Genomic DNA, 10,034 nt, shown 5'->3' with positions numbered 1-10,034 from the left:
ATGTCCTCTAGATTGTAGATGGCTGGTTTATGTCCTCTAGATTGTAGATGGCTGGTCTATGTCCTCTAGATTGTAGATGGCTGCCTGATGTCCTCTAGATTGTAGATGGCTGCCTGATGTCCTCTATCCAAGACAAAACAGATAAAGGTTAATTAACTCAAGTTATGGAAAACATCMAAAACYAACTTAGACATTTWCTTTATTWKAATCAGCAGAACATCAGTCATCACATTTAGTTCAGAGAGAAGATACTAATTCACCAGGTACCTGTTGAAGGGTTGTTGCTGTGTCCATGTGAGCAGCGCTTTATAGGGATTTATGTGTTAATATTTATCAGGGGAAGGGAGGGCAGAGGGAGGGGCAGGTGATGCAATAGCTTTACTGGAAATAGAATGTTATTATTGACCGTGAATTTGTTCTAGATCAATAAAGGGTAAATAAATAAAATAAATAAATTGACCTGGTCACATCGTTGCTGTTCATTTCTTGCTAGTTTCTTTTGATTTATGTTTTGTTTTATTCATATATTATCTCTTTCATCTGTCAAATATGTTGAATGTAAAGTCTATTGTCTCTGTCAATCCCAGTAGTTATGTATATGTTTAATATGAAATGGTTAATAAAAACATGACAGCCTTATGTACCTCCTCCAAGTAAAATGCCAGGTCTGCCATTTAGAAATAAATTATATATACGGTGCCTTTGGAAAGTATTTCACATCTAAAATGGATGAACTTGTTTTTCCCCCTCATCAATCTAGACACAATAACCCCTAATGACAAAGCAAAAACTGTTTTTTTAGAAATGTTTGCAAATGTATTAGAAATAAAGACCTTCCAACCCTTTACTCAGTACTTTGTTAAAGAAACTTTGGCAGTGATTACAGCATTGAGTCGTCTTGGGTTTGACGCTACAAGCTTGGCACACCTGTATTTGGGGAGTTTCTCCCATTGTTCTCTGCAGATCCTCTCAAGGTATAATCAGGTTGGATGGGGAGCGTTGCTGCACAGTTATTGTCTCTCCAGGGATGTTTGATCAAGATCAAGTCTGAGCTCTGGCTGGGCCACTCAAGGACATTCAGAGACTTGTCCCGAAGCAACTCCAGCATTGTCTTGGCTGTGTGTTTAGGGTCGTTGTCCTGTTGGAAGGGGAACCTTCGCCCCAGTCTGAGGTCCTGCGCACTCTGGAGCAGGTTTTCATCAAGGATCTTTCTATACTTTGCTTCATCTTTCCCTCGATCCTGACTAGTCTCCCAGTCCCTGCCGCTGAAATACATCCCCACAGACTGATGCTGCCACCCCAATGTTTCACCGTCAGGGTGGTGCCAGGTTTCCTCCAGATGTGACTCTTGGCATTCAGGCCAAAGGGTTCAATCTTGGTTTCACCAGACCAGAGAATCTTGTTTCTCACGTCTGAGAGTCTTTAGGTGCCTTTTGGCAAACTCCAAGCAGGCTGTCATGTGCCTTTTACTGAGGAGTGGCTTTCGTCTGGCCACTCTACCATAAAGGCCTGATTTGTGGAGTGCTGCAGAGATGGTTGTCCTTCTGGAAGGTTCTCCCATTTCTACAGCAGAATTCTAGAGCTCTGTCAGAGTGACAATCGGGTTCTTGGTCACCTCCCTGACCAAGGCCCTTCTTCCCCGATTGCTCCGTTTGGCTGGGTGACCAGCTCTAGGAAGAATCTTGGTGGTTCCAAGATTCTTCAAATAATTAAGAATGATGAACCACTAACCATTGGTGGACAAGTGATACACTGCATTTAAATAATTGAGGATAACACAATAATGTTTTACAACTTCTTTTCCATTATGGTCCTCTGCACAAACATACATGAATACAAATACATCATTCCAACAGCACCAACAAGGGGGGAAACAGTACAATAAACGTTAAAGATGGGAGTGAAATATTCAGTGCATTTTGAGAGGTTCATGACATGTTCTCTAAAGGATCACTGCACTAGCCAACGGGACAGGAACAATGCATTTAGAGAGGTTTATGACATGTTCTCTAAAGGATCACTGCACTAGCCAACGGGACAGGAACAATGCATTTTGAAAGTATTCAGACCCCTTGACATTTTCCACATGTTGTTATGTTTCAGACTTATTCTCAAATTGATTAAATTGTTGTTTTTTTGTAAATCTACACACAATAAACCATATTGACAAAGCAGGTTTTTAGAAAATGTTAAAAAATGTATATATATATAAAAATTACATACATTTTAGAATAAGGCTGTAACGAAACAACATGTGGAAAAACTGAAGGGGTCTGAATACTTTCCAAATACACTGTACTCTGTTTACGTGAGACCCGCCTTCTTCTGCCTTCTACGGAATTAAAACGTCATTATTCACTTAGAAATTCACAATAATTCTAAGAACTGTTCACCAAGTAACGTCATGCTACATTGAAAGATCACAAGACAGGATACACAGCACTTAATGCACACAGTCACTAACTGTTAACCCTGTGTTGTTACCAACATGTTACAGTCACTAACTGTTAACCCTGTGCTGCTACCAACATGTTACAGTCACTAACCATTAACCCTGTGCTGCTACCAACATGTTACAGTCACTAACCATTAACCCCGTGTTGCTACCGACATGTTACAGTCACTAACTGTTAACCCGTGTTGATACCAACATGTTACAGTCACTAACCATTAACCCTGTGGTGCTCCAAACATGTTACAGTCACAACCATTAACCCTGTGTTGTTACCAACATGTTACAGTCACTAAACCATTAACCCTGTGTGATACCAACATGTTACAGTCACTACCATTAACCCTGTGTTGCTACCACATGTTAAGTCACTAACTGTTAACCCTGTGTTGCTACCAACATTTACAGTCATAACCATTAACCCTGTGTTGATACCAAACATGTTACAGTCACTAACCTTAACCCTGTGTTGATACCAACTGTTACAGTCACTAACCATTAACCTTGTGTTGCTACCAACATGTTACAGTCACTAACCATTAACCCTGTGTTGCTACCAAACATGTTACAGTCACTAACCTTTAACCCTGTGTTGCTACCAACATGTTACAGTCACTAACCTTAACCCTGTGTTTGCTACCAACATGTTACAGTCACTAACCATTAACCTGTGTTGATACCAACATGTTACAGTCACTAACCATTAACCCTGTGTTGCTACCAACATTTACAGTCCTAACCTTAACCCTGTGTTGATACCACATGTTACAGTCACTAACCATTAACCCTGTGTTGCTACCAACATGTTACAGTCACTAACCATTAACCCTGTGTTGCTACAAACATGTTACAGTCACAACCATTAACCCTGTGTTACTACCAACATGTTACAGTCACTAACCATTAACCCTGTGTTGATACCAACATGTTACAGTCACTAACCGTTAACCCTGTGTTACTCCATCAGTCTATCACAACCATTAACCCTGTGTTACTACAACATGTTACAGTCACTAACCTTTAACCCTGTGTTGTTACCACATGTTACAGTCACTAACCGTTAACCTGTGTTGCTACCAACATGTTACAGTCACTAACCATTAACCCTGTGTCTACTCACCAACATGTTACAGTCACTAACCTTTAACCCTGTGTGTTACCAACATGTTACAGTCCCTAACCGTTAACCCTGTGTTGCTACCAACATGTACTACGTCACTAACCATTAACCCTGTGTTCTACCAACATGTTACAGTCACTACCCTTCTACACCCTACGCTGTTGATACCAACATGTTACAGTCACTAACTGTTAACCCTGCATTTGTATTTGTATTTGTATTTATTATTGATCCCCATTAGTTCCTGCCAAGGCAGCAGCTACTCTTCCTGGGGTTTATTATGGATCCCCTAGTTCTTTCCAAGGCAGGAGCTTCTCTTCCTGGGGTTTATTATGGATCCCCATTAGTTCCTGCCAAGGCAGCAGCTACTCTTCCTGGTGTTTATTATGGATCCCCATTAGTTCCTGCCAAGGCAGCAGCTACTCTTCCTGGTATTTATTATGGATCCCCATTACCTCCTGCCCAAGCAGCAGCTACTCTTCCTGGTGTTTATTATGGATCCCCATTAGTTCCTGCCAAGGCAGCAGCTACTCTTCCTGGGGTTTATTATGGATCCCCGTTAGTTCCTTCCAAGGCAGCAGCTACTCTTCCTTGGGTCTTGCAAAATTAAGGCAGTTATAAAAATTTTAAAACATTACAATACATTCATAACAGATTTCACAACACACTAAGTGTGTGTCCTCAGGTCCATACTCCACTACCACATGTCTACACCACAAAATCAATGTGTACGTGTGTGTATAGTGCGTATGCTATCGTGTGTGTGTGTGTATGCACGTGTCTGTGCCTATGTTTGTGTTGCTTCACAGTCCCAGCTTTCCAGGTGTTTTTTTTATCTGTTTTTTAAATCTGATTCTACTGCTGCATCAGTTACTTGATGTGGAATAGAGTTCCATGTAGTCATTGCTCTATGTAGTACTGTGGGCCTCCCATAGTCTGTTCTGGACTAAGGGGACTGTGGAGAGACCTCTGGTTGCATGTATTGTGGGGTATGCATGGGTGTCTGAGCTGTGTGCTAGTCGTTTAAACAGACAGCTCAGTGCATTCAGCTTGTCAACACTTCTTACAAAAACAAGTAGTGATGAAATCAATCTCTCCTCCATTTTCAGACAGGAGAGATTGACATGTATATTATTAATATTTGCACTTTGTGTACATCCAAGGGCAATCCGTGCTGCCCTGTTCTGAGAAAATTGCAATTTTCCTAAGTCCCTCTTTGTGGCACCTGACCACACGACTGAAAGCACGTATATACTACCATCGGGACATTAAAAACTGTAATATCTTATGTTTCACCAAGTCGTGGCTGAACGACGATTCTAAGAACACACAGCTGTCGGATTATACACTCTATCTGCAGGACAGAACAGCAGCCTCTGGTAAGACACGGGGTGGGGGTTATACACTCTATCTGCAGGACAGAACAGCAGCCTCTGGTAAGACACGGGGTGGGGGTTATACACTCTATCTGCAGGACAGAACAGCAGCCTCTGGTAAGACACGGGGTGGTGGGTTATACACTCTATCAGCAGGACAGAACAGCAGCCTCTGGTAAGACACGGGGTGGCAGGTTATACACTCTATCGCAGGACAGACAGCAGCTCTGTAAGACTGGGGTGGTGGGTTATACACTCTATCAGCAGGACAGAACAGCAGCCTCTGGTAAGACACGGGGTGGTGGGTTATACACTCTATCAGCAGGACAGAACAGCAGCCTCTGGTAAGACACGGGGTGGTGGGTTATACACTCTATCGCAGGACAGAACAGCAGCCTCTGGTAAGACACGGGGTGGTGGGTTATACACTCTATCAGCAGGATAGAACAGCAGCCTCTGGTAAGACACGGGGTGGCAGGTTATACACTCTATCTGCAGGACAGAACAGCAGCCTCTGGTAAGACACGGGGTGGTGGGTTATACACTCTATCAGCAGGACAGAACAGCAGCCTCTGGTAAGACAAGGGGCGGGGACCTATGCATTTATGTAAACAACAGCTGGTGCACGATATCTAAGGAAGTCTAAAGTTTTGCTCACCTGAGGTAGAGTATCTCATGATAAGCTGTAGACCACAACTATCTACCTAGAGAGTTTACATCTGTATTTTTTGTGGCTGTCTACATACCAACACAGACCGATGCTGGCACTAAAACCACACTCAATGAGCTGTATACTGCCATAAGAAACTGGAAAATGCTCATCCAAAGGTGGTGCTCCTAGTGGCTTTAATGCAGGAGAACTTAAATCAGTTTTACCTCATTTATATCAGCATGTTAAATGTGCAACAAGAGGAAAAACCTCTAGACCACTCTTTACTCCACACAGAGAGACACGTACGAAGCTCTCCTCACCTCCATTTGGGAATCTGATCATAACTTCTATCCTCCTGATCTGCTTACAAGCAAAAATTAAAGCAGGAAGCACCAGTTACTCGGTCTATAAAAAAGTTGTCAGATGAAGCAGATGCTAAACTACAGGGCTGTTTGCCATCACAACTGGAATATGTTCCGGGATTCTTCCGATGGCATTGAGGAGTACAACATCAGTCACTGGCTGTATCAATAAGTGCATGAGGACGTCGTCCCATAGTGACTGTACGTACATACCCCAACCAGAAGCCATGGATTAACAGGCAACATTCGCACTGAGCTAAAGGGTAGAGCTGACGCTTCAAGGAGCGGGACTCTAACCGGAAACTTATAAAAAATCCCGCTATGCCCTGCGAACGCAATCAAACAGGCAAAGTGTCAATACAGGGCTAAGATCGAATCGTACTACACCAGCTCTGATGCTTGTCGGATGTGGCTGGACTTGCAAACTATTACAGACTACAAAGGGAAGCACAACCGAGAGCCCAGTGACACGAACCTACCAGACGGCTAAATAACTTCTATACTTGCTTCGAGGCAAGTAACGCTGAAGCATGCAAGAAAGCATCAGCTGCTCCGGATGACTGTGTGATCACGCCTCCGCAGCCACTGTAAGATCTTTAAACAGGTCAACATTCACAAGGCAGCTGGGCCAGATAGATTACAGGACGTGTGCTCTAAGCATGCGTGATCAACTGGCAAGTGTCTTCACTGACATTTTCAACCTCTCCCTGTCTCAGTCAGTAATACCAACATGTTTCAAGCAGACCACCATAGTCCCTGTGCCCAAGAACACTAAGGTAACCTGCCTAATGACTACCGACCTGTAGCACTCACGTCTGTAGCCATGAAATGCTTTGAAAGGCTGGTCATGGCTCACATCAACACCATTATCCGAGAAAACCTAGCCCACTCCAATTTGCATACAACAGATCCACAGATGATAAAATCTCTATTGCACTCCACACTGCCCTTTCCCACTTGGACAAAGGAACACCTATGTGAGAATGCTGTTCATTGACTACAGCTCAGGTTCAACACCATAGTGCCCTCAAAGCTCATCACTAAGCTAAGGATCTGTGGACTGAACACCTCCTTTGCAACTGGATTCTAGACTTCCTGATGCCCCCCCCCCCAGGTGGTAAGTGGTAAGGGTAGGTAACAACACATCCACACGCTGATCCTCAACACTGGGGACCTTCGGGGGTGCGTGCTCAGCCCCCTGTACCCCTGTTCACTCATGACTGCACGGCAAGCACAACTCCCACATCATCATTAAGTTTGCTGATGACACAACAGTGGTATGCCTGATCACCGAGAGAGACCTGACCCTGTGGTGCAAGGACAACATCCCCTCCCTCAACGTGATGAAGACAAAGGAGATGATGTTGGACTACAGGAAAGGAGTACCGAGCACACCCCCCATTCTCATCGAGGGGCTGTAGTGGAGCAGGTTGAGAGCTTCAAGTTCCTTGGCGTCCACATCACCAACAAACTAACATGGTCCAAGCACACCAAGACAGTCGTGAAGAGGGCAGGACGAAACCTATTCCTCCTCAGGAGACTCAGAAAATTTGGCATGGGTGCTCAGATCCTCAAAAGGTTTTACAGCTGCACATCGAGAGCATCCTGACTGGTTGCATCACTGCCTGTTATGGCAACTGCTCAGCCTCCGACCTCAAGGCACTACAGCGGGTAGTGCGTACGACCCAGGACATCACCGGGGCAAGCTTCCTGCCATCCAGGACCTCTATACCAGGCGGTGTCAGAGAAAGGCCCTAAAAATTGCCAAAGACTCCAGCCACCCTAGTCATAGACTGTTCTCTCTGTTACCGCACGTCAAGCGGTACCGGAGCGTCAAGTCTAGGTCAAGAGGCTTGTAAACAGCTTCTACCCCAAGCCTTAAGACTCCTGCACAGCTATCAAATGGCTACCCAGACTATTGCAGTTTCACCCGCCCCCCCCCACGCTGCTTCTACCCTCTGTTATTATCTATGCATAGCCACATTAATAACCCTACCTGCATGTACATAATTACCTCAATTACCTCGACACAGGTGCCCCGCACATTGACACATTGACTCTGAACCGGTACCCCCCTGTATATAACCCCACTATTGTTATTTACATTGTTGGTTAAGGGCTTGTTAGTAAGCATTTCATTGTAAGGTCTACTACACCTGTTGTTCGGCACATGTGACAAATAACATTTTATTTTATTTGAACAGTGGTCCAGTGTGACAAAACTAGGGCCTGAAGGACCTGCCTTGTGATAGTGCTGTTAAGAAGGTAGAAAACTAGGGCCTGTAGGACCTGCCTTGTTGATAGTGCTGTTAAGAAGGTAGAAACTAGGGCCTGTAGGACCTGCCTCGTTGATAGTGTTGTTAAGAAGGTAGAAACTAGGGCCTGTAGGACTGCCTTGTTGATAGTGTTGTTAAGAAGGTAGAAACTAGGGCCTGTAGGACCTGCCTTGTTTGATAGTGCTGTTAAGAAGGCAGAGCAGCGCTTTATTATGGACAGACTTTCTCCATCTTAGCTACTGTTGTATCAATATGTTTCTGACCATGACAGTTTACAATCCAGGGATACTCCAAGCAGTTTAGTCTCCTCAACTTGATCAATTTCCATATTATTTATTACAATATTTATTTGAGATTTAGGTTTTAGTGAATGATTTTTGAAAGTTTTTGAATATTTAGGATCAACTTATTCCTTATGTTAACAGTTGATGTTATTCTTCGACAACACAGACCCCAAAGCAAATCAGGGGGAGAAAAATATATTTTTAAAGAGAAAAATCATAGTTATTATGCTAGAAAGTGGATGGTCAATGCTCATTCTTCCCTGTTCTCGTTGTTTCTCCACTGAACAAAGAGACAGGATGTATGTTATACCAAAACGTAGCCTGTGGTTGACCAAATAGAATTCATTGCAGTAAAATGTTTACAATTTTTATTCACCAGGTAGGCCAGTTGAGAACAAGTTCTCATTTACAACTAGAAAGTCTATATACAGTGTGTGCAAATGAGGTAAGATAAGGGAGGTAAGGCAATGAATAGGAATAGTGGCGAAATAATGGCGAAATAATTGCAATGTGCAATTAAACTGGAGTGATAGATGTGCAGGAGATGAATGTGCAAGTAGAGATACTGGGGTGCAAATGAGCAAAAAAATAAAATAACAGTATGGGGATCAGGTAGTTGGATGGGGCTATTTATAGATGTACAGCTGCAGTGATCTGAGAGCTGCTCTGACAGCTGGTGCTTAAAGTTAGAGAGGGAGATATGAGTCTCCAGCTTCATTGATTTTTGCAAGTCACTGGCAGCAGAGAACTGGAAGGAAAGGTGGCCAAAAGAGGAATTGGCTTTGGGGATGACCAGTGAAATTACCTGCTGGAGCGCGTGTTTGCGGATGGGTGCTGCTATGGTGCCCAGTTAGCTGAGATAAGGCGGGGCTTTACCTAGCAAAGACTTATAGATGACCTGGAGCCAGTGGGTTTGGAGAGGAGTATGAGCGAGGGCCAGCCAACGAGAGCATACAGGTCGCAGTGGTGGGTAGTATATGGGGCATTGGTGACAAAACGGATGGCACTGTGATAGACTCCATCCAGTTTGCCGAGTAGAGTGTTGGGGCTATTTTGTAAATGACTTCGCCGAAGTAAAGGATCGGCAGGATAGTCAGTTTTACGAGGGTATGTTTGGAAGCGTGAGTGAAGGAGCGTTTGTTGCGAAATAGGAAGCCGATTCTAGATTTCATTTTGGATTGGAGATGTTAAATGTGAGTCTGGAAGGAGAGTTTACAGTCTAACCAGACATCTAGGTATTTGTAGTTGTCAGATATTCTAATTCAGAACCGTCCAGAGTAGTGATGGCAGTCGGGCGGGCAGGTGCGGGCAGCGATCGGTGAAGAGCATGCATTTAGTTTTACTTGCATTTAAGAGCAGTTGGGGGCCACGGAAGGAGTGTTGTATGGCATTGAAGCTCGTCTGGAGGTTAGTTCACACAGTGTCCAAGGAATGGCAAAGTATAACGAATGGTGTGTCTGCGTAGAGGTGGATCAGAGACTCACCAGCAGCAAGAGCAACACCTTGACTGTA

At 44.0% G+C, this 10,034-nt stretch overlaps 1 long non-coding RNA gene across 1 annotated transcript in view; it reads right to left on the bottom strand.

Annotated features, from left to right (window-relative positions):
- LOC139026682 (uncharacterized) overlaps nt 1-2,154 on the bottom strand; it is a 22,860-nt gene extending 20,706 nt beyond the window's left edge. The window contains exon 1 of the long non-coding RNA XR_011478576.1: nt 268-2,154. This is a non-coding gene — a long non-coding RNA (uncharacterized lncRNA). The remainder of the gene's footprint in view (nt 1-267) is intronic.
- Nucleotides 2,155-10,034: the final 7,880 nt, after the last annotated feature.

This window comes from Salvelinus sp. IW2-2015, unplaced genomic scaffold (assembly GCF_002910315.2).
Source record: "Salvelinus sp. IW2-2015 unplaced genomic scaffold, ASM291031v2 Un_scaffold5478, whole genome shotgun sequence".
NCBI lineage: Eukaryota > Metazoa > Chordata > Actinopteri > Salmoniformes > Salmonidae > Salvelinus > Salvelinus sp. IW2-2015.
This window is presented reverse-complemented; position numbering and strand designations above follow the sequence as displayed.